This window comes from Nicotiana tabacum, chromosome 1 (genome assembly GCF_000715075.1).
Source record: "Nicotiana tabacum cultivar K326 chromosome 1, ASM71507v2, whole genome shotgun sequence".
Lineage (NCBI taxonomy): Eukaryota > Viridiplantae > Streptophyta > Magnoliopsida > Solanales > Solanaceae > Nicotiana > Nicotiana tabacum.
The window spans coordinates 215,564,916-215,590,918 of record NC_134080.1 but is presented as its reverse complement, the minus strand read 5'-3'; the positions used below and the strand labels follow the sequence as shown (position 1 = coordinate 215,590,918).

The 26,003-nt window shown below is 39.8% G+C and overlaps 1 long non-coding RNA gene across 2 annotated transcripts; it reads left to right on the top strand.

The window, feature by feature from the left end:
- The first annotated feature begins 18,410 nt into the window (after nt 1-18,410).
- LOC107795665 (uncharacterized) lies at nt 18,411-25,208 on the top strand. 2 transcript variants are annotated; one of them, XR_012711320.1, is made up of 4 exons: nt 18,411-18,729; nt 19,111-19,179; nt 22,700-22,764; nt 23,294-25,208. It is a non-coding gene; the product is annotated as an uncharacterized LOC107795665 (long non-coding RNA). The 2 variants fall into 2 exon arrangements; XR_001650192.2 differs by lacking the exon at nt 23,294-25,208 and having other exon boundaries at nt 22,700-22,941.
- Nucleotides 25,209-26,003: the final 795 nt, after the last annotated feature.

The window sequence follows — 26,003 nt, the reverse complement described above, 5'->3', positions numbered from 1 at the left end:
ATCCGGAGGTATACAAGGTCAAATGCCATAGACACTTTTTGGGTTGTAACTAAATGTTGCGTGCGATCAAGAAAGAAATAGGATTGTGGAAAGTGGGTAAATATATTAGCACCCACAAATGTGAAATGGACACATTCAATTAGAATCACTTCAACTTGGATATAGACTTAATTTCTCTTGTCTTGATTCCACACTTGGAAGTGTCCATTAGGTACAAGATCAAAGAGTGTATTACATCCGTCCACCAGGAATATGAGTGTATTATAACCAAAAGAAATGCATATCTTGGGCACAAACGTGCATTTGAAATTATTTATAGTGACTGGGATAAGTCATTTTTATCTCTACCCAGGTACATGGCCGCACTAAAACAATTTAACCCCGGGACTGTTGTTGAATGGAGGCATGAGCGGAGTCCTGGAATATCGGAATATATTTTCAACTATGTGTTTTGGTCATTTAAACCAGCAATTGATGGTTTTGTACATTGCCATCCGGTAGTTTTCATAGACGGTACTCATGTCTATGGAAAGTATGATATTAAACTTTTGATCGCAGTTGCAGTAGATGCCAACAGACAAATATTTTCACTAGCTTTTGCCATTTGTGCCAATGAAAGTGAAGAGACGTGGATGCGTTTTTTTGAACCACTTGAAGCAGCACGTTGTCAAAAAACGTTCAGGTATTTGTCTAATATCAGATCGGCATGGTGGTATTTTAAGTTCTGTACGACATTTACCTGAATGGCAAGAACCCTATGCATACCACTGTTACTGTGTGAGGCACCTGAAGGCCAATTTCCAGAAGAAATATCCCGACAAGGCCTTGCATGATTTAATGCGGATGGATGGAACTGAGCACCAGAACTTCAAATTCACGAGGCGCATGGAAGCGATCCGACAATTAGACAAAAGAGCCTATAATTGGTTGACAGGACATGAGCTTCACAAGTGGACATTGCATGCTGATGGTGGCAGACGATAGTGAGCCCTGACTACAAATGTATTAATCATTCAACGGCTTATTGAAGTCTGCACGTGGATTGCCTGTCACTGCCATGGTCCGGATGGCATTCAAACAAATCGCGGAGAGGTTTGTTGAAAGGCATAAAGCTGCATCAGAATTGATGGACATGGGTGTTTAATTTATGTCAATACCAATGAGAAGACTTGCGAAATATAGGAGGCGAGCACATTGACATTCATATTTATAGTATGATCACGACCGGTGTGAGCACGTGATTTTTGCCCAATATGACATACTCCTATAAAATCCAAGAAAATAGATTTTTTCCTAATTATTTGAAATTTTTAGGAATTTTGTAGATTTTATTAATTGTTTACATTTCTGTGCATGTTTAATTTTTATTTAAATCATGAAAAAATACCAAAATATCATGCATTGCATTTAGGATTTATTTTTACAATTAATCAATAATTATTTACTTTATAAAAATTTGAAAATCACAATAATAGCTCATTTTTATATTTTTTTGTCTTTTAATTTTGGTTTATTGATTTTCCTCTTTTAATTTAAATTTAAGGGATTTACAATTTTTATAATTAGTTAATTAGTTTAATTTCATATTTTTAGATAATTTAAGATTTTTAATTATTAGGGTTTTTAATTAAAAAAAAGAAAAGAAAAGGAAAATTAGAATTAAAAGGGGGAATTGGAAAGGAGTGCCATTTTTCGGAATTGGGCCATTTTCTAACACCCTATTTCAGCCCAATTATTCCCCATATACACAATTAATACCCTAAAGCCCAAACAACCCTTTTCACCGTCCCAGTCCAAGTAAACCGGACCAAACCCGCCTGTGACCCACCCCTTTTTCCCTCCATATATAAACCACCTTATAACATTCCCCCTATCAAACCCTAAACCTAGAGAAAAATCAGAAATGACGCCCTACTGTTCCTTCATTTTCCTCAGCTTTCAACTCGCCCGAGTTTACTCAAATAGCTCCCCTCCACGTCATTTGATTCCCACCGATTTTTATCAGAAAGAATTATCCTCAACAACGTTATCCCGAGAAGATAACACTTTTATCCCCAGCAGTGTTGAAAAAAAAACAAAAAAAAAAGAATATTACCTCAAAATCGCACAATTTCGGGTACGAAAGGACGATTTGTTGGATGAATGGGAGCCGTGGATAGATGTAAATCGATCCACGCCCTCCATTTGTCCCAAAATTGTTCAAAAAACTCGAAGATTTTCGGATTTTTGGGCAGATTTTTGAGATTTTTCGAAGTCTATATATATGAGGTAAGTTCTATGTGCTAGGTTAGAGGGAGATCGGAGAAAAATCTTCAGAACATAGCCGAGTAATTTTCTAGGGTTTTAGTTGTTATCGTCTTCAGTCTACTTTTTCTTCAAAAAAAACATACCAAAAACAGCACAATGGTCTGAGTTCAATTTTTCTAGTCGAGTTTACTTCATGTTTTAGAGAAAAAAAATATAAAATAAAAATTACTGAGCACAGATATGTCTTAATGCTTGTTCTTTCTTTTGAAGTTCTGTTTTTCTCAAGAGAACTTGATTTAAAAATTCAAGATGCAGTCGAGTTTGTTTTGGAGTTCAAAATTTCGGTAGTGGCACAGTTAAAGTTGGTTGATTCTTGTTTTCTTGTTGCTGTTCGTTTCAAGCTCTAAGCCGCGGTTTTTCTCGAGTCGATCTAGTTGTTGTAATCCCTGAAGTTTTTTGTTAATTGAAAGCTTTAATCTCAGGTTCATCTCCTCACTCCTTAATTTGTTCTGGTATTGATCAAAATGTGATGATGGTTGAGACTTTGCTAGGTTGGAAGTGTTTATGAGTTGGTTCATGAGAAACCAGCCTGTGATGCAGTTTTTTTTGTTTTCTTTCTTGGCTCCGGATACATATCCCTTATTCTATTCGTTCTGTGTGCTGTAATTCATTCGGGTTATACCCTCTGTTGCCTTGGTGTTTACTAGTGAATGGTGTATAAATCCATTTTGCTTTACCATACAGAATTCATGTCTGTTCTTGAATTGATTAAAATTTTCAAACGTTGAATGCTAAGGTTGTGGTCTGGATAAGCCAACAACTTTATAAAACATGAGTGTCACACAATTTTTAATGAAATACACTAACTTCCACAAGCATCTTGTATTTAGTTGAGATCCACATTGTCCTCTTAAGAGCTACTGTTGATGATAGTAAGTAGTTAAGAAAAAAAAACTTTTAAGTCATGAATCATGATTCTTTTGATTGCATTTAAAGCAAAAACATCAATGGTAAATAATGAAACAAAACTGGAAAGCAGAGAACAATTAGAGCAGTTATCTTCACTAATTCTCTTTGAGCTCGAAATGTACATGTGAGAGAATGCAAAGCAATGACTACATCAGAAGAAAATTGCCTATACGGCCCTGCCATTCAAGAGAGCAGGGTGATTTTTTAGGCTTGCATATCACTGTTGAAATGCATCTATCTTAGTATTTGACAAATGAATATACACATAGGATTAACAAGATGACTGAAGTTGGTTAAAACTAAGTCAAATTGAATGTTAGTTAAAGTCATTTACCTGCTACATGCTGATATTTTCATATAACAGCAATATCAAGTTAGTAGTGATTTTAATGGTTATTCATTCAGGGTATAGCGTTTTACTGGTTATGGCATTGTATCTTTTTTTTTGTGATCTCTTACTTTAGGCCCTAAGTTCTAGTTTGAGAGCTTGTTGAGTCATTAGTTGTCATGGATGATATAAAGGCTTCCAATTGACCCCACATTGCCTTAAAAATTGGTTTGGACATTCATATGCTTAAAGTCACATTTTTTTGTTGCTTTATTTTTCTGGTTGGTTTTGTTTAATAGAGCATGGATGGCTACTGTCAATGGAATGTGTAGTTTTAATTGGCAATCAAAAAGAGACATCAAATCATTATTTTGGACTGAACAAGCTAATCGGTCAGTTTGTCCCTTACTAATTTATTTTAGCCAAGTATAATTCCAAATAGAAGGAAGTTTCTAAGCGTAGCTTGCTTTAGGCGCATAATTAATTTATTACAACTATGGGTACGGCTCCCGTAACGTGGTTGTGATAGCTAGTTTAATTTAGTTTAAAATAGGAATACCTTTAGTTTGCCTTTAAAATATATATAACCTTTTTTTTAAATAACTTGAGGTGTGCCATGCTTTAAATCTCTAACATATGGCCCTCACAAATTTAGATCAAATAATTTGGGGTGTTCCATATAAAAATAAAATCCTTTAATCTATGGCCCTCATATAAATACAAAATTAGTTTAGAAATGCCTTGAACCTTCGTAGTTTGCTTTAGGCGCGTTAATTAAATAACTGTTATAGATACGGGTACGGTTCCCGTGACGTAGTTGTGACACTTAATTATCCGGGGTACATTTATGTGACTCGACAACAATTTAATCTTTTAAAGCTAAACATGTTGTAGATCGTGGGTACGGTTCCCGTGACATGATTCACAATATGTAACAATAATTATTAAAAAGCGATTTTAAAAAAGGGTAAAAATGCACAATAGGTTAAAATATGTAATAAATCAAATAATTAGGCCAATTTTAATAGTTTAGGCGACCGTGCTCGAACTACGAAATCCGAGAATGCCTAATACCTTCTCCCGGGTTAACAGAATTCCTTACCCGAATTTTTGTGTTTTGCGGACTGTAAAACAGAGTCAATCTTTTCCTCGATTTGGGATTTAAACCGGTGACTTGGGACACCATAAATTATCCTAAGTGGCGACTCTGAATTTTAAATAAAATAATCCCATTTTGATTGTCACTTAAATTGAAAAAACTCTCCTATACCCCTTCCGGGGTAGTAAAAAGGAGGTGTGACAGCTCTGGCGATTCTGCTGGGGACAAGAACCCAGAATCTCTGGTTCAGGGTTCAAGAATTCGAGCTTCGAATAATTGTTATATTTGGCTTTATTTATTATCTGGTTCTATTACATGTTTGGGCCTAATGTGCTAAATGCTGTTTTTTACCGCTTTGATACTATTTGAACTATATATAAACTGCTACGAAACCGTTCTCTTCTCATCTTCGAGGATGTGCACGCTGACGTGACTCCTCTTCTGTTAGTGTCATACCTTAATTTAGGAAGAGGCTCAGACGAGTTACAAAGCCGGATGGCCTTTTGGTTCCCGGTACGTAGCCCCCCTCGACTCGAGTTGTCTGCTCGGGTTCACAAGTCTAGAACAACATACCCAGGTTTTTGAACTTAGAATAACTCAGCCTCATGCTGGATCCCTAGTAGGAACGCTTGTTTGCATCATGTCCATTTGACTTTGTTGACTCAACATATGGGTTGGGTCCGTCTAGGACAGGTGTACCCAAAGAATAAAAGACCAATCTGATGCATCCTATGTGCTACATGTTGCCAATTCAAGGGTAAAAGAGGTCATTTAGCAGACCAACGAGGTTTGAGGATAAAAGAGAAAAAAAGAGAGAGAAGTGTAAAATAAAGCAAGTAGCACCCAATTATAATTTTCTTTCACGCTTTTTCAAGAAAAGACCAAAAAATAAAAATGAAAAAATACAAAAAGATTTTGCACTTTCCCATATTTTTTTTTAAAAAATTAAAAAAAAAGAGAAAAGAAAATCCAAAAAGATTTTACATGTTTCATCATTTTTCAAGAAAAAGACCAAAATATGTTTTCTCTAAATTAGTTATTTTTTTAATTTTTGCCCGTATCCAATCTTCCCGAACTACGCATACCTGATTCTCGTCTTTCGGGGCGTGATACGTAGGCAACCCACATAGGGTCCGGTCTTCCTAGTGAATCTTAGGTTCTTGGCTTTGCGGGGTCTGAGCCAAATTTTACACTTCTAGCAATCTTTAGTCCGCATAAGCCATTTTGCAAAAAATAGCCTCAATCATATCTTGCATGTGTCCAACAGGAAGAGTTATTGTCTCACATAGCGTTCTAGGGCTTTAACTTTATTTGGTCTTAATTTTCTCATACAGGTGTGGGTTTACTTACCGGAGTTTGAGCATGGCAGACACTTCGGGACCATCCAGGCAGGATCGCTCATTCAGGAGTTGCTTAAGGAGATTTTCTTTTTAATGTTTTGAGTCTGTTTTTCTTGTTATGTCATCTTTTACCTTCTAGTTTTGTATAGTAATGTCGAGTTTTTTTTATTATTGTACTTTCTATTTTGCATTTGAAAAGTGTATTATAAATCAAAAATCCAAAAAGAAAAAAAGAGATTCTGCGTTTTATATTTCTGTTAGAAGTTTTCTTTAGAACGCTAATTCTAAAAATGAAAAAAAAAAGAATTTATTTGAGGTGGTTTTCCTTAGGAACTTAATATCTAGAACTCAAAATAAAAAGTTACTTTTATATTTCCTTTAGTATATTAGGATAAATATTCAAAAAAAAGAAAAGAATTTTCTTTTAGTACCTCTTTAAAAGGTTTTCTTTAAGGTATTAATTCCAAAATCCAAAAAGATTTTCTTTTGAGGTGCTTCTTTGGGAAATTAATGAAAAATGAACACAAAAATTCTTTTTATTTTCATTAGAACTTTAGGATATTGTACATAGAAGAAAAAAAACATACTTTATCTTTTGTTTATCTTTAAAGTTTCTTCCTTAGGTAATCAAAAACTGAAATCCAAAAACATTTTTTATCTTGTTCATTTCTCGTTTCGAAATCTTTCTTCAGGTATATCAAATGAAAATTCAAAATATTTTTCTTTGGTTTATTCTTTAGATTTCCTTCTTAAAAAAAGAATCAAAAAATATTTTTATCGTGTAGGGTTTATTTTTCCTTAATAATTTCCCATAGAGTATTTGTTTCAAAAAAAAAGGAGAGAAAAAAGATATATGCTCGATAAATTTGAGTTTAGAATAGGTTATAGAACATTAAGTCTAGAAAATTCAAAAAAAAGATTTGCTTCTTTTATTTCTCTTTTCTCATCAGAGCAGTCATTAAGGTAAAAAGAAAAAGAAAAAAAAGAAAAAGAAAATGAGAATGTTAGTTTGTTTACTTTATTCCCGATCTTCTCGAACTACGCAAAGGTCTGATTCATGCAGCGTCATGATACGTAGGCAACCTACATAGGGTTCGATCGAATCATTTTTTTAATATATTTTTTTAAAAAAAAGGAAGAAAGAAGAAAAAAAAAGGGGTGGATTATGGGATGTGAGAAATGAGAGGAAAGAAAAGAGCGATAAGCAAAAGAAAAGAGGAGAAAGGAAATAAAAAAACCAAACAGTGCTAAAAGAAAAGATTCAAATGGACAAACTGGGATGATGCGAAGTGACCTTGCGACCCTTGATGTCATTCTAGAACCGTTAATTGTTACTAGGTGCATTGCATCCCCAACGTGCGGTTGCCTATCTATTAAGCTCTAATCTCTAATGAGTTTGTTGTTGTCATCAGATTCAAGCAGGTGGTTAGTTTGTTTGGTATCCTGGAAACTCACCCGTACAACACCAGGTCCAAAGACAAGTTGATTATTGCTAACCAAGAACTGGATGCAAGTGTTATTGATCCGTCAAGAGAGGGGGAAGAGTCTGGTGTTAATTTGAAAGAGGAGTTGTATAAGCTTAAACACCAGATGGCAGAGATGTACCAGGCATGGGTAAAAGGGCATCCACCACCATCTTACCCAACCAACCCTGCTTTCGTCCAGCCGCTGGCTCCATCCCAAGAACCTCCCACTGTTGATTCATCTCTAGGCTTTCCCATTTACCACCATTACCAAGGCACCACTTCCCAAACACCACAAGCTCCACCACCCAAACCAGTTTCATACCCTCCTCCACCAGCCACCCCTGTTTCATGGCACCCCACCCGCTACACTCCACCAATCCTCTAGTGAGCCTTTATTCCAAATCCAAGACAACCAATACTATCCCCTGGAGTCTACTTTCAAGGCCCCAGAGCCTTACTCCTACAGTCCTCGTTTTGACCTCCCAGGTGAGACTGAGAAACCACCTAAGAACCCAAAACATGAGGAGATGTTCAGGAAGGTTAAAAGCCTGGAAGAGTCATTCAGAAACATGCAGGGGTTGGGAGGTCAGGTGAGCGTGGCCTACAAAGATTTGTGTCTATTTCCCAATGTTCAACTGCCGATAGGATTCAAGATGCCTAAATTCGATCTATATGACGGGCACAGAGACCTGATGGCCCATTTGAAGGGATTCTGCAGTAAAATGAGAGGAGCCAGTGGGAAAGAGGAGCTATTGATGGCATACTTTCGCCTGAGTCTGAGAGGCACGGCGTTGGAGTGGTACACTCGTCAGGATCATAGCATGTGGTATACATGGGATGATTTGGCCCAAGCGTTCGCTTTTCATTTCCAATACAACCTCGAGATTGTTCCAGATCGTTTGTCTCTGACTAAGATTGAGAAGAAGCCTAGTGAAAGTTTCAGGGAGTACGTTTTTCGTTGGAGAGAACAAGCGGCAAGAGTTGACCCTCCGATGAAGGAGAGCGAAATGGTGGATTATTTTTTGCAGGCTCTGGAGCCTACTTACTTCGGCCATCTGGTATCAGCCATATGCAAGTCCTTTAACGAGGTAGTGAAGATGGGTGGCATGATGGAAGAATGGCTTAAATCAAACAAAATCATGAGTTACTCAGCTATTAAGGCAACTACCCAAGCCATTCAAAACGGTACTGGGGGAGTGATCGGAAAGAAGAAGAAAGAAGATGTGGCAACATTTGATCAAGGATCATGATTTGGACCTAGGGGCCCATCACACCAATATACCCAGCCTCAACCCCATCACTAAACCTACACCCAAACCCCATATAATCCACCCCAATACTATTTCCTATCACCATACCCTTATATTTCTGTCCACCATGCCCAGACATATACTCAACCTCCTGCCTACTCACAATGGCGTGCCCCATCCCCACAAAACACTTACCCATCCCTCGAGCCTACTGAAACCCCACCGGCCCAAGTTTCCAAACCAATCCAGCATTAAAAAATGAGAGGTTGCAGTGGAAGAAAACTTTCACCCTGTTGGGGAGTCTTATACCAACTTATTCCACAGATTGAGGCAGTTGGATATGTTGAGGCCAATTGAGTCGAAATTGCCAAACCCTCCTCCAAAGAACCTTGATTACTCTATGAGCTGTGAATATTGTTCTGGTACTCTGGGGCATGATACAGAGAAGTGCTGGCACTTGAAAAATGCCATCCAGGAGCTCATTGACACAAATTGGATTGAAGTCCAAACTCCGGAGGCACCCAACATTAACCAGAACCCACTACCAATCCATCAGGAAATAAACATGATTGAGACAGTACATTAGGGAGGGGAACCTAAGAAGCCTTCATAGGCCTTCATGATGATTCGGTCCAGTGAGGTCAAACCAGTTAAAAAAACATCAGTTGAAGGATCAGTGAACAAGTTGAGCATGACAAACGGTGCACCATCTGTGGTAGTTAAGAAAGGATCCCCAAGTGATATTGCAGCAAAGCAAGAAAAGTCGAAAGTGGTTGTGCCAGGAGTGGCAAACAAGCCTATCATAACTGTAGAGGGTGCCCATACGGACCATGTCATCATCAAGCCTGTAACCCAGCTACCGGTAATCAGCACCAAGGCCATCCCATGGAACTATGAACGGGTGATAGTGACCTATGAGGGAAAGGATGTGAAAGAAGAAGTCAATGAGGCCCAGGGATTAACTCTTTCAGGGAGATGATTTGCCCCAGAAGAGTTAAGGAAAGCTAAACATCCAGAGATAACCCAGTTCTAGTGAAGAAAGCAATGACTGAAGAAGATGCGAAAGGAGTTTCTGAGAAAAATGAAGGTAGAAGATTATTCCATCGTGGAGCAGTTGAGAAAGACGCCCACTCAGATTTCATTGTTGTCATTGTTAATCCACTCAGACGAGCATCGTCAGGCCTTGATGAAAATTCTAAACGAGGACCATGTTCCCGATAAAATTTCAGTGAACCATATGGAAAAAATCGCCAACAAAATATTTGAGGTGAACAGGGTCACCTTCTTTGATAATGAGTTTCCTGTGGAAGGGTACTGAACACAACAAAGTTCTCTATCTTACCGTAAAATGTGAAGATTCTGTGGTTACCAGGGTATTAGTTGACAATGGTTCCAGTGCAAACATCTGCCCCCTCTCTACTCTGAATAAGTTAAAAGTGGATGATGAGAGGATTCACAAGAACATCATCTGCGTTCGGGGATTTAAAGGTGGAGGGAAAGATTTAGTTGGTGATATAGTACTTGAGTTAACAATAGGACCAGTGGAATTCACCATAGTGTTCCAGGTGCTGGACATAACCGTCTCTTACAATTTGCTATTGGGTCGACCTTGGATTCATGCTGCCAAAGCAATCCCATTCACTCTGCACCAGATGGTCAAGTTTGAATGGGATAGACAGGAGATCGTCATGCACGACGAGGATAATTTGTGTGCTCATAGTGATGCCTCTGTCCCGTTCATTGAGGTTGAAGATGACAAAGGGCCTTGGGTCTATCAATTTTTTGAAACAGTGCCGGTCGAGAAGGTTCCAGAAGGGAAATGTGTTCCAACTCCAAAGATAACCTCTGCATCAGTTATGGTGGCCTTTGAAATGCTGAAAAATGGCTTTGTGCGTGGTAAAGGTTTGGGTGCATCTCTGTAGGGTATCTTGCTACCAGTGTCCCTCCATGAGAATTTGGGTACATTCGGACTTGGGTTCAAACCTACAACGGCAGATGTGAAAAGGGCTAAAAGGTTGAAACAGAAGGCGTGGGCACTTTCAAAGCTTGTTCCGCATCTCTCCAGGTCTTTTGTCAAGCCCGGTGCCAGGAAACGCCCAGTGAAAACAGTTCCAAGTTCTGTGGTTGACATTGATGAGGAGTTAATTGAAAGGTTCCAGAGGTTGTTTGATGATGTGAACATGGTGGAAGTTGGAGAAGGTTCTAGCAAAGTAGACGTGCAGTTCGTCGGGCCGAATGTAAATCTTAACAATTGGAAGGCTACTCTTCTCCTTACCCGAAAGGAGTATTGGTAGTTTGTTTTGTTTTCCTTTCTATTTGGGTCATTCCAAGGTTGTGAACCAGATTTTTATTTTTCGCTTGTTGATGTACAAACCCTGTTATCCTTTATTTCAATGAAATGCAATTTCCTTTTTCTATCATTCCTAATAGTTTTATTTTTGTTTTTCTTTTCTTCTCTGTACAGTTCTTTTTATGCTGATTTCAATGACATGACATGCATGAGGAATCTTTGGCCCACTCTTAAAAGTCAATCTAATTATGAAATAATAATCCATGAAATAGAGTGTGATGATGAATCAGAATATGATGAGGATGATGCTTTTGAAGAGATTAGTAAGGAACTAAGTCATTTTGAAGAAAAACCTAAGCCTAATCTGAATGATACGGAAACAATCAATCTAGGGGACCCAAATAATGTCAGAGAAACTAAGATAAGTGTCCATCTTGAACCACTAATTAGGGAAGAAATAATTAAAGCATTGTTTGAGTATAAGGATATTTTCGCTGGTCGTATGATGACATGCCAGGCTTAAGTACCGATTTGGTGGTCCATAAATTGCCAATTGATCCAGCATTCCCTCCCGTCAAACAGAAGTTGAGAAAATTCAAAACTGATATGAGTGTGAAGATTAAAGAAGAAGTCACAAAGCAGATTGATGCAAAAGTCGTTCGGGTCACATGATATTCCACGTGGTTAGCCAATGTTATGCATGTACCAAAAAAGGATGGAAAGACCAGAGTGTGTGTTGATTACCGTGATCTGAAAAAGGCAAGTCCGAAGGACAACTTCCCATTGCCAAATATTCATATTTTGATTGATAATTGTGCCAAGCATGAGATTGGATCTTTTGTGGATTGCTATGCGGGCTATCATCAGATTTTAATAGATGAGGAAGATGCGGAAAAGACGACATTCATCACGCCATGGGGAACATATTGCTAAAGGGTCATGCCTTTTGGTTTGAAAAATGCTGGGGCAACTTATATGAGGGCAATGACGACCATATTCCATGACAGAGATTGAGGTTTACGTGGATGATGTGATTATAAAGTCCAGGAAGCAGTCGGACCACGTCAAAGATTTGAGAAAGTTTTTCCAAAGGCTCCGTAGGTACAATCTTAAGCTCAACCCTGCAAAGTGCATATTTGGTGTATTGTTGGGATTCATAGTCAGTCAGCGGGGCATTGAATTAGATCCGTCAAAGATCAAGGCTATCCAGGAATTACCACCGCCAAGGAACAAGACTGAGGTGATGAGTATATTAGGAAGGCTGAACTACATCAGCAGGTTTATTGCTCAGCTCATGACAACTTGTGAGCCTATATTCAAGTTACTAAAGAAGGATGCTGTGGTCAAGGGGACTGACGAGTGTCAGGAAGCATTTGATAAGATAAATGGGTACTTGTCGAATCCACCTGTGTTGGTCCCTCCGGAACTAGAGAGACCTTTGATTCTTTATTTGACAGTCTTGGATAATTCATTTGGATGCGTATTGGGTCTACATGACATCACTGGTAGGAAAGAGCAATCCATCTACTATCTCAGCAAGAAATTCACATCTTATGAGGTCAAGTATACTCCCCTTGAGAGGACGTGTTGTGCCCTGATTTGGGTAGCACAGAAGTTGAAGCATTATTTGTCATCATACACTACTTACCTCATATCTCACCTAGATCCCTTGAAGTATATCTTTTAGAATCCCATGCCCATAGGAAGGCTCACAAAGTGGTAGATCTTGCTCACAGAATTTGACATCGTATATGTGACTCGGACAGCGATGAAAACCCAAGCTTTGGACGATCACTTGGCTGAGAACCCGGTGGATGAAGAATATGAACATTTGAAGACTTATTTTCCTGATGAAGAGGTAATGCACATTGACGAGGTTGAGAAAGAGGAAAATCCAGGTTGGAAATTCTTCTTTGATGGGGCTGCCAACATGAAAGGCGTTGGGATATGAGCTATACTCATTTCTGAAACGGGGCATCACTACCCTATTACGGCTCAACTTCGCTTCTATTGTACCAATAACACGGCTGAGTACGAGGCATACATTTTGGTTTTAAGTCTAGCTGTAGATATGGGAATCTAGGAAGTCTTGGTCTTGGGGGACTCGGACCTTCTGGTGCACCAGATTCAAGGAGAATATGAGATGTGGGATTTAAAGCTTATACCGTATCAACAATGTCTGCATATACTCTATCAACGGTTTTGATCAATAGAATTCAGGCACATTCCAAGGATCCATAATGAGGTTGCCGATGCTTTGGCTACCTTGGCGTCGATGTTACATCATCCAGATAAGGCTTATGCTGACCCTTCGCATATTTAGGTCCGTGATCAGCATGCTTTCTGCAATATGGTTGAGGAGGAACTTAATGGTGAACCATGGTTTCATGACATCAGAGAGTATATCAGGATGGGGGGTGTATCCAGTGCAAGCCACAGGTGATCAAAAGAGAACAATTCGTCGTTTGGCAAGTGGATTTTTCTTCAGTGGAGGAGTTTTGTACAAAAGGACTCCAGATTTTGGATTGTTAAGATGCATAGATGCTAGATAGGCCACGACTATCATGACCGAAGTACATTCCGGAGTCTACGGACCGCATATGAGTGGGTATGTTCTGGCAAAGAAAATTCTCCGAGCAGGTTATTATTGGCTCACCATGGAGCGAGACTGCATCAGTTTTGTGCGCAAGTGTCATCAATGCCAAGTACACGGAGATCTGATTCACTCTCCGCCATCTAAATTTCACACAATGTCCGCACCATGGCTCTTTATTGCTTGGGGTATGGATGTCATCAGACCAATTGAACCAGTAACATCCAATGGACATAGGTTCATTCTGGTAGCCATTGACTATTTCACTAAGTGGGTTGAGGCTAAAACTTTCAAATCTGTGACCAAGAAGGCAATGGTCGATTTTGTTCATTCAAATATCATTTGTAGGTTCGGGATTCCAAAAGTGATCATCACAAATAACAGTGCTAATCTTAGCAATCATCTGATGAGAGAAGTGTGTCAACAGTTTAAGATTACACATCAAAATTCCACCCCATACTGCCCCAAGGCGAATGGAGCAGTCGAGGCAGTCAACAAAAACATAAAGAAGATACTTCGAAAAATAGTGCAAGGTTCTAGACAATGGCATGAAAAGTTTCCCTTTGCATTGTTGGGTTATCGCACTACTATTCGCACTTCAGTAGGTGAAACTCCTTATTTATTGGTATACGACATAGAAGCAGTGATACCCGCAGAGGTTGAAATCCCATCCCTTCGGATTGTTGATGAAACCGAAATTGATGATGATGAGTGGGTCAAAACCCATCTGGAGCAATTGAGTTTGATCGATGAAAAAAGATTGGTAGGAGTGTGTCATGGCCAGTTGTATCAAAAGAGAATAGCAAGAGCATAAAACAAGAAGGTGCGTCCGCAGAAATTTGAAGTCGGCCAGCAAGTATTGAAACGCATCCTTCCACATCAGGCTGAAGCGAAAGGCAAGTTCGCCCCAAATTGGTCATCGTAACGAGAGTGTTGTCTAATAGTTCTTTGTATTTGACAGATATAGAAGGCAAATATGTAGATATGGGTATCAATTCTGATGCAGTCAAAAGATATTATGTATGATTTATTTGGTTTAAATTGTATTTGTTTCTACTTGGCATATTTTGAAGATTGGAATGACAAAGACATTTTGTTCTGCTATCTAAACACTTTATCCTTTGTTACCCTTTTGAGCTTTATTTATTTTCTTTCATACCCCTCTTTTGGAATCAGTAGCAAAATTCAGAAACACGAGCGCAAAAGGTGAATAAAGAAAAAAAAGATAAAAGAAAAGAGAAAAGAGAAAAAAGAATGGAAAATAGTGGAAAGAAAGAGAGAAAGAAAAAAAAGAAGAAAAGAAAAGAAAAGGAAAAAGAGAGAAAGAAAAGAAAAGAGAAAATCACAACAACAAAATAATTCCTATGATATGAACTATGTTCGACCTGATTCCTTTTAAGGATACGTAGGCAGCCTCACGGTTCGGTCCCATCAAAATAAAAATCCAAAAAGTCCCCAAGCAAAGAAACTGGGGCAGGAAGTTGTGGTTGTTGTAAGAAATCTGATTCCAAAAGTTGTAATTTTAAACCCATTCAAGTTGTTTTGAGCCTTTGTGATACACTTTCTTTCTAACCCTATCCAAAAGCCTACATTATGGTCCAAAGAAAGATCTTTCGACCAGTTTTCGAGAGATGCCGAGTCGAGCAAGTAAAGGTGACTCATATCAGGGGCAACATTCCGTTCTAAGCAAGAAAATGAAAAATGAGAGAGTCTTATTGGTGAAAACCCTCACGGGTACCGTAAGGCGATGGAAAGATGAGAGAATTTAAAAATGAGAGAGTCTTACTGGTAAAAACCCTCACGGGCATCGTAAGGAAATGATGAGTTGAGAGATGAATAAATGAGATAGGTTTGTTGGTGAAAACCTCTTAGGACACCGTAGGGCGAACAAGGTCAGTGATTTGGCAAAAAGTTGGGTTATGGAGATCCCGGGGCATAAAGTATAACAACCGAAAGGTGATTGGTTGAATAGACTGGGCTGATTAATCCGAAATGCATGTCATGATCATTGGTGCAAGCTGTTCCACTCAGATAAGTCTCTTCTCCCTGTCCCCTCTCAAACAGTCATCCAGTTTTAGATTTTCTTTTATTCCTAACTCTCAAAGTCATTGCATTTTATTTCTTTTGGGTTTATTTCCCTATAAGTTTTTCCAATGTCAGCCTTGTTTAAGCAAGTAAGAAAGGATTTCAAAGCTTACTACCAACTTCCAAATTGCACAAAGCAAAGTGCGGCCAAAGCATACCAGAGATAGCATGATGTAAAGTGGGAAATAAGGTGAAAGTTCCATTGGTCGAATGGTTTAGTAATCTTATGAGAGATACAGAGGTTCAGGTAAAAGGGCCATAAATGTAAAATAACGGTTTGGGTGTAGAGCACTCGGGTCATCCAAGGTCCTATGGTTGAGAGTCAGTTAGAAAGTCAAACGGTTCCTGGCCAGTTCAAGGCAACCAGTCAAAGCAAAGCGCGACAGTAGATATTCCACCTTCAGCAAGAATGCCACAAACTAACCACCATATTTTTAAACTGACAAGATTTTTCTTTGATTTGAAACAGGGGCACAAAATTCCGTTTGTTTCGGAGAAACTTTCTGTAAAGAAAGCAATACACCGGACAGGTTCGATTGTAAATTCTCAGGACCTGCCTGGATAATGGGATTTAATTTGAAGTTCTCAAGACCCTCCTAGACAATGGGAAGTTAAAATGCAAAATATTCATGCGCAACAAGATCTAGTATAAGTTTTACCTTGAGGAAATATAAATTGGCTTTGAAGTTTTCATTCTTAGGATAGGATTCAATTTGAAATTTTCAGGACCCTCCTGAATAATGGGACTTAGCTTTAAGACCTTCATTAGATAACAAGATTTAGCGTAAGTTCTGCCGTAGAGAAATATAATTTAGCCTTAAAGTTGTCGCTCTTAAGATGAGATTTGATTTTAATTTTCAGGACCCTCCTAGATAATGGGATCTAGCTTTTAAATTCTTAGAGATATCGGGTAACATGATCCAATTAACACTCACAGGTGTACCCATACCAAACCGGTGCAGAAAATTTTCTTTGTTTTGTCTGTTCTGTTGTAATCAGGTGCCCACTTGAAGAGAAAGGGAGAACAACACGAGTTTCAAGAATAGAAAGCAGTTCAGGTCAAGCAATTAGGCACCCACCTGGAGAACAAAGGGAGAAACAATTCAAGTATTGGTAATCAGGAGCCCACCTGGAGAACAAAGGGAAGAGCAATCCAAGTGTTGGTAATAAGGAGCCCACCTGGAGAACAAAGGAAAAAAGCAATTCAAGTGTTGGTAATTAGGAGACCACCTGGAGAACAAAGGGAAAGCAATTTAAGTGTTGGTAATCAGGAGCCCACCTGAAGAATAAAGGGAAAAGCAATTCAAGTGTTGGTAATCAGGAGCCCACCTGGAGAACAAAGGAAAGCAGTTCAAGTTTCGAGGAACCAGGAGCCCACCTGGAGAACAAAGGGAAAAGCAATTCAAGTGTCGGTAATCAGGAGCCCACCTGGAGAACAAAGGGAAAAATAATTCAAGTGTCGGTAATCAGGAGCCCACCTGGAGAACAAAGGGAAGGCGATTCAAGTATTGGTAATCAGGAGCCCACCTGGAGAACTAAGGGAAGCAATTCAAATTTCGAGGAAAACCGTGTTAACGTTGGTAATCAGGAGTCCATCTGGAAAACAAAGGGAAAGCAGCAATGTTCAAAGGAAGACGGTTCAAGTTCAACAATCAGGTTCCTACCTGGAGAACAAAGGGAAAGCACCTCAGAATACAATTCAAGTCAGCAGCAAAGGAATTTTACTTGGAGAGTAAAAGTCAACAGAACAACAGAAACTGCAAGACCAAGTTTGAAGATATAGATAGGATTCTTGTAATTCATAGATTATAGTTTAGTCTAGCCTCTTTTATCTCGTCTTGGTGTAATAAGGAGTTCAACAAGCAGCAACAACAACAGTGAAATCATAGCTTCCTGGTAGTCCCAGCTACCAAAACTTCCCGAACTACAATGACCTGATTCCTTTATAGCCAAGGATATGTATGCAACCTCGAAAGCAGGGCGCGGTCAAATCTTTCAAAAATGCTTCCCACGGAGTATTCAAACGGGCAAAAATCGCTCGTATTCACTCACTTTATCTTTACACAAAAACTCGCCGTGTTTCCGAGTAAAGAGGGGCAACTGTGAGCACGTGATTTTTGCCCTATATGAAATACTCCTATAAAATCCAAGAAAATAGATTTTTTCCTAATTATTTGCCATTTTTAGGAATTTTTGTAGATATTATTAATTGTTTACATTTCTGTGCATGTTTAATTTTTATTTAAATCATAAAAAATACCAAAATATCATGCATTGCATTTAGGATTTGTTTTTACAACTAATCAGTAATTATTTGCTTTATAAAAATTTGAAAATCACAAAATAGCTCATTTTTACATTTTTTGTCTTTTAATTTTGGTTTAATGATTTTCCTCTTTTAATTTAAATTTAAGGGATGTTTACAATTTTTATAATTAGTTTAATTTCACATTTTTAGATAATTTAGGATTTTTAATTAAAAAAAAGAAAAGGAAAGGAAAATTAGAATTAAAAGGGAGAATTGGAAAGGAGTGCCATTTTTCGGAATTGGGCCATTTTTTAGCACCCCATCTCAGTCCAATTATTCCCCATATACACAATTAATACCCTCAATCCCAAATAACCACCCTTTCCACCACCCCAGTCCAAGCAAATCGGACCAAGCCCGACTGTGACCCGCTCCTTATTCCCTCGGTATATAAACCACATTATAACATTTCTCCCATCAAACCCTAAACCTAGAGAAAAATCAGAAACAACGCCCTACTGTTCCTTCATCTTCCTCAGATTTCAACTCACCTCAACTCGCCCGAGTTCACTCAAATGGTCCCCTTCCCTCCACGTTATTTGATTCCCAACAGTTTTTGTTAGAAAGAATTCGAATATTCTCTCAAAATCGCACAATTTTGGGTACGAAAGAACGATTTGTTGGATGAATGGGAGCTGTGGATAGATGTAAGTCGATCCACGCCCTCCATTTGTCCCAAAATTGTTCAAAAAACTCGAAGATATTTGGATTTTTGGGCAGATTTTTGAGATTTTTTGAAGGCTATATATATGAGGTAAGTTCTATGTGCTAGGTTAGAGGGAGATCAGAGAAAAATCTTCAGAACTTAGCCGAGTAATTTTCTAGGGTTTTAGTTGTTATCGTCTTCAAGTCTACTTTTTCTTCAAAAATAAAACATACCAAAAAGAGCACAATGGTCTGAGTTCAATTTTTCTAGTCGAGTTTACTTTATTTTTTAGAGAAAAATAAAAAAAAAAATCACTGAGCACAGATATGTCTTAGTGCTTGTTCTTTCTTTTGAAGTTCTGTTTTTCTCAAGAGAACTTGATTTTGAAAATTCAAGTTATAGTCGAGTTTGTTTTGGAGTTCAAAATTTCGGTTAGTGGCTCAATTCAAGTTGGTTGATTCTTGTCTTCTTGTTGCTGTTCGTTTCAAGCTCTAAGCCGCGGTTTTGCTCGAGTCGATCTAGTTGCTGTAATCCCTGAAGTTTTTTGTTAATTAAAAGGTTCATCTCTTCACTCCTTCTTAATTTGTTCTGGTATTGATCAAAATGTGATGATGGCTGAGACTTTGCTAGATTGGAAGTGTTTATGAGCTGGTTCATGAGAAACCAGTCTGTGATGCAGTTTTTTTTTGTTTTCTTTCTTGGCTCCGGATACATCTCCCTTATTCTATTCGTTCTGTGTGCTCCAATTCATTCGGGTTATACCCTGTGTTGCCTTGTTATTTACTGGTGAATGGTGTATAAATTCATTTTTCTTTACCATACAGAATTCATGTCTGTTCTTGAATTGATTAAAATTTCCAAACATTGAATGCTAAGGTTGGGTATGGTCTGGATAAGCCAACAGCTTTATAAAATATGAGTGTCACACAGTTTTTAATGAAATACACTAACTTCCACAAGCAGCTTGTATTTAGTTGAGATCCACATTGTCCTTTTAAGAGATACTGTTGATGTTAGTAAGTAGTTAAGAAAAAAAACTTTTAAGTCATGAATCATGATTCTTTTAATTGCATTTGAAGCAAAAACATCAATGGTGAATAATGAAACAAAACTGGAAAGCAGAGAACAACTAGAGCAGTTAGCTTCACTGATTCTCTTTGAGCTCGAAATGTACATGTGAGAGAATGCAAAGCAATGACTACATCAGAAGAAAATTGTTCTAGAGTTAACTTTCTTTCCTTTTTGATGTATTGGCTATCTGTGTATGGTGAACGTGATATCAGGAAATGTGTGTCTTCTATCACTATTACTCCTTGTTAAGTCATATGTAATTGACTTGTTATGATATCAGTAGACTTACTTATGTTTAGACATAGTTTAAATGTTTTCTTTTGTGCTGTTTTGTTGCCTATACGGCCCTGCCATTCAAGAGAACATGGTGATTTCTTAGGCTTGCATATCACTGTTGAAATGCATCTATCTTAGTGTTTGACAAAAGAATATGTCACACATAGGATTAACAAGATGACTGAAGTTGGTTAAAATTAAGTCAAATTGAATGTTAGTTTAAAGTCATTTACCTGCTACATGCTAATATTTTTATATAACAGTGTGACGACCCGACTAGTCATCGCATGAATTACCGCCCTGTTTTTCCTATTTTTGCTTCTTTATGCTTCGTTATTCGTGTTTTATGTGGTCGAGTTGATTGGTTTGCATTTGGTGTGATTTTAGTAAGAAATGAGACACTTAGTCTCTTTTAAGAAGGCTTAAGTTGGAAAAGTCAACTAGATGTTGACTTATGAGTTAGAGGGCTCGGATGTGAGTTCTTATGGTTCGGTTAGCTTCGGGAGGTGACTTGTGACATAGGAGTGTGATCGGAAGTGGTTTTGGAGGCCCAGTGTAGAATTAGGCTTGAATTGGCGAAGTTAGTATTTTGGCAATTTCTGGTTGATAGGTGAGATTTTGATCCGGGGATCGGAATGAAATTTCGAGAGTTACTGTAGCTTTGTTATGTCATTTGTGATGTGAGTGCAAAATGTTAGATCATTCGGACACGGTTTGGTTGGGTTTTGATCAAAAGTGTGTTTCAGAAGTTTCTAGAAAAGCTAGGCTTGAATTCGATGTGAACTGATGTATTTGGTGTTGTTTGAGGTGTTTTGATGATTAGAACAAGTTTGAATGAGGTTTTAGGATGTGTTGGTACTTTTGGTTAAGGTCCCGGGGGCCTCGGGTGGTTTCGGATGGCTAACGGGAAGTTTTGAGTCATTGGAGATTGCAGAAAATGCAGCAGCAGTTGCAGAGGATTTTTGGCCTTCGCGATCGCGTGAGGTCCCTCGCGATCACGTAGAAGGAAGTTGGGTGGCCCTGCATTTGTGCTTCGCATTAACGTCTGCTGCCTCGCATTCGCGAAGGGGCCTTGAGGTTATGCTTTGCGTCCGCGTGATGGGTATCGCGTTCTCATAGTGGAGATGGGCACGTGAAGGTCGAGGAGCTATTGCTCTTCGCGCTCGCGTAAGTGGTATCGCGTTCGCGTAGGTTCAAAGTTCCAAAGCATCGCATTCACGGGTGTGGTGCCGCATTCGTGAAGGGTTATTTGTGGTTCAAGGAAAATTGTGCATCACGAACGCGTGGGTTTGACCGCGTTCGCGAAGGAGGGATTTCCAAAACTGAACAGTGAAGTTTTTAAACATTTCCTCCGTGAGTTTTAGTCTTTTTTCCACCATAGTTGAGTATTTTGAGAGCTCTTTGAGGGGAATTGAAGAGGGATTCAAGGAGAATTGGTTGGAGGTAAGTTCTATGAACCACAAACGTGATTATATTGTGAAGTTAACCTAGAAATTCATGGAAATTTAGCTAAAAATAGAAGAACTAGGGCCTGGGATTTTGAGATTTTAAATTGGGATTTGAAGGGACATTTGAGGTCGGATTTGAGAAATTTTGATATGTATGAACTCGTGGCGAGATAAGGAACCCGTTGATGTGAAAATTTCTGAGTTTCCAGAAGTAAACCCGGGGCTCGGGTTTTGCTAATTTCGGGATTTTTGATATTTTTCGATTGTTTTCGCTTGGCCTTTTTCCCCTTAGCATATTGTGACGTATTCGCTCTGGTTTTGGTTAGATTCGATGTCCGAGAGGCTGATTTGAGAGGCAAAGGCATAGCGAGCTAGAGCTTTAGCCGGTTCGAGGTGAGTCATGAATGTAAATGATATCCTGAGTGTTTGAAACCCCAGATTTGCACATCGTAGTGCTATATTGAGGTGAGACACGCGCTTGATGATGAGAGTGGGGTCATGTACTATTGAGGATTGGGACTTGGTCCGTCCTGAGTGTTGTTTTTACCGTGCATTTTGATTGAAGCTTATTTGTTATCATCATTGTTTGGACTAATTGCCATACTTGGACTTCGTGCCAACTATTTGAACCCTTCGGGGAGTTTTATCACTATTTCCTCACTGTTTTGACTTACTACTTGAACTTACTCGTACCGTTTTCCACTGTTTTACAACTCAACCACTTTTTACTCGGTTTTGAAACTAAAATGATACATATTAAATGATATTTTGGGCTGAGAACTACTGTTTTACTAATGCCCGAGGGGCTTATATGATTTCTGGACGGAGTACGGCCAAAGGCCAGATGGGAGGATACTATGGGATCGGGCTGCGCGCTGCAACAGTGTTATACTGATATTGATACGAGGCTGAGGGCCTAGATTTGATGCCACGAGATGACTTGATATTGTGCTTGGGCCGTAAGGGGCCCCTCCCGGAGTCTGCACATCCCCAGTGAGCGCCGTCAACGATAAATGTATGGATCGGGTTACACGCCGTAGCAGGTACTATAGGGTACCGTTCTATGTGTTGATTTTCTTTATATGTCTGTCACCTAACTGCTTATTTGTGGTAGCATTTCCACATTTCGTTTCCATTGGTTTATTACTTTCATATTACTTATTTAAAATGCTGCATTATAGATTACTCTGTGTTTCTTCGTGATTTCTTATTCTCAGTCATTATTTATGCTTATTACTCACTGGTTCGGAGTACTCACATTACTCCCTGCACCTTGCGTGCAGATCCAGGTGCATCTGAGGCTAAGTGAGGATTTTTAGTTGAGAAGCGCATATCCGGGAGCATCGAGGTAGCTGCATGGCATCCGCAACCCTGATCTCTCCTTTCTATCCTTTTGTTTTATCCGCATTCCCTAGATTGATATGTATTACGGTGATAAACCGGTATTAAGGGCTCAGACTTGTGACACCGGATCTATATGGTCTATGTAGTAGTAGTATTATCATTTGAAATTCCGCATATTTAACTCTGGTTTCAAACTTTTAATATGGGTTTTTGGTAATTTAATTGTGTTAGATAATAATGAACTATATAAGAAATGGGTTGAGGTTGTTAATTGGTCAGGCTTGCCTAGCAGTGTGTTGGGCGCCATCACGACCGGGGTTGGGGTCGTGACAAGTTGGTATCAGAGCCTAGGTTACATAGGTCTCGCAAGTCATGAGCCGGTTTAGTAGAGTCTCGCAGATCGGTACAGAGACGTCTGTATTTATCCTCGAGAGGCTGCAGAACCTTTAGGAAAAACTTCATATTCTTGAAACTCTTGTCGTGCGACCTTGTTGATCCTAGAAGTAAACTTTTGTTATTCTATTCTCTTACAGATAGTGAGGACGCGAGCTACCAGATGAGATGGACGACCACCAGTGCCACCCACTGAGGCCACCAGAGGCCGTGGACACGGTCGTGGACGTGGCAAAGGCAGAGCAGCGAGGGCAGCACCTGTTGATCCACCAGCTGCCCAGCTCCGGATCAGGCTCCCGCAGCACCAGTTCAGGCACCAGCTGTGCCCATCGTGATTCCGGGTCTTCAGGAGGCCTTGGCATAGATCTTATCAGTTTGCACTAGCCTGGCTCAGGCAGTTTCAGTCACTACCGCAGCTACTTCACAGGCCGGGGGAGGCAATCAAACCCCCACTGCTCGCACACCTGAGCAGGTAGTGCAGGCATTACAGATGCCAGGGCACCTCCAGCTCAGCCAGTTGCACCAGCTCAGGAGTTCATGGTACCAGCTATGCCGGATGATGAGCAGCATCGTCTCGAGAGGTTTGGTAGGCTCCAGCCTCCATCATTCAGTGGTGCTGAGGGCGAGGATGCCCAGGGTTTTCTTGAGAAGTGTCAGCGGATGCTCCGTACAGCAGGGATTCTTGAGTCTAGTGGTGTGGCATTTACCACCTTTCATTTCTTGGGGGCTGCCTTTACTTGGTGGGAGGATTTTGAGAGGCATAGGCCTGTCGGTGCAACACCCCTTTCTAGGCAGCAGTTCTCCGCTCTCTTCTTGGAAAAGTATGTACTGCAGTCCCACAGAGAGGAGCTGCGTAGGCAGTTTGAGTGGTTGATGCAGGGGGTATGATCGTGACCCAGTATGAGATGAGGTTTTCTGAGTTGGCTCGTCATGCCATTTGGATGATTCCGACAGATCATGAGAGGATCAGGAGATTTGTGGATGGCCTTAACTATCATCTCCGTATTATGATGACTAGAGAGAGAGTATTGGGTGCTACGTTCGAGGAGGTGGTTGATATCGCTCGTGAGATTGAGATGGTTTGCCGTAGGGAGCGAGAGGAGAGGGAGGCCAAGAGGCCTCAAGGATCGGGCAGTTATAGTGGAGCTCCGTCGAGGGTCTAGTTCCAGTCTAGTAGAGGTCGTTCTTTCAGGCCTGCTCAGTCGGCCCGTCCAGAGTATCGTGGGGCATCTTCAAGTCGAGGTTATCAGGGATCCCAGCAGGGCCAGCCTTCATTCAGTGACCTCCCAGCTCAGAGTTCATCTCATGCCCCATCAGCTTAGGGTTCTTCTGCGCCGACTGCATCTGCTAGTCACTCCGGTGCGAGGGTTTCCCTTCAGTCCCCATCTCCAGCACCGGGTAGTTGTTATGAGTGCGGAGAGTTTGGACATATGAGGAGGCAGTGCCCTCAACTTTGTGATGGTCAGTTTCAGTAGAGCGGTCAGCCCTCGACTTCTGCTCCAGTTACTTCACCACCCGCCTAGCCAGCTAGGGGTGGAGGTCAGGCAGCCAGGGGTCGCCCCAGAGGGGGAGGTTGATCAGGCGATGACCAGGCTCGTTTCTATGCTATTCCAAGCAGGACAAATGCTATTGCTTCAAATGCTGTCATTACAGGTATTGTTTCAGTCTGCCACAGAGATGCCTCTGTATTATTTGATCCCGGTTCCACCTATTCTTATATGTCCTCATATTTTGCTCATTATTTGGGTACACCCCGGGAGTTTCTTGCTTTACCTGTTCATGTGTCTACCCCGATGGGCGATACTGTTGTTGTGGACCGTGTGTACCAGTCATTGATCACTGCCAACTCGACGCTACACTAAGGTAGGAAGAGCGGGTCACAATAGCTTTTACCCGTTATGAAGGTCGGGATTGAATTCCTCAGGGAGCTAGTAGTGGACTTGGATTGTCTGTCTATCCTAGAGATGTGTTTGTACTCCTAATATCACTTCAAACATTTTTGGGTTTTCAAATTATAACAATTTTTGTAAAACTATTGATTAACACTAAATTATGCTACGAGAATATTGCTAAGTTGTATCTAATGGGAAGAAGGGCACTAGGGTCGTGACACTACCTAGGTGGCTAATTGACGGGTAGATGTTACTAAGGTTCGATTGATATAATTGGAGCTTATGGTATAACCGTTGCACAATTTTACCCACTCTCACACCTCTCGATAGAGAAAGTGACTTTGCCTAATTGACTCTCTCGAGACCAAATGGGTGGGAAAATTAGACCAAACAACTAGGGTTCAAGTAGGGTAATTACTCTCTCGAGGTCTAACCCATTAATTGGGACTATCATTCCTCATGAGTCCATCCCAATTCCTTGTTGGGTCAATTTTGGGGTTGTAGACTCTCTTTCTCAAGAAGAGTTAAACCCACAAAGCTTGAATCTGTGTTTGCAACTACCAATTCTAGATTAAAACATAAAATTAACCCAAATAGCAAACACCCATAGTCAATCTAACACTAGATAGCAACACCCATCAATTACCCACACTAGGGTTGAGCCACAACCCTAGCTAATAGGTTTAGCTACTCATGCTAGATAAAGAAATTGAAGAAATAGATGAAGAACTAAGCATATCAATTAATTGCTAAAATTAAATTGCAAGAATTTATCGTAAATGTAAAGCAAAAGTGCCAAAAAATGGCTACAAAATACGTTCTCACGAGCGCAACTCTCTACTGATGTATCTGATTACCTAAAAAATGGTAAAATGTTCTATTTATACTAGGCTGAAAAAACTGGACAAAAATTCCCCTGCAGGGTCAGTGCGGACCGCATTAAATGGACCGCGGCCGC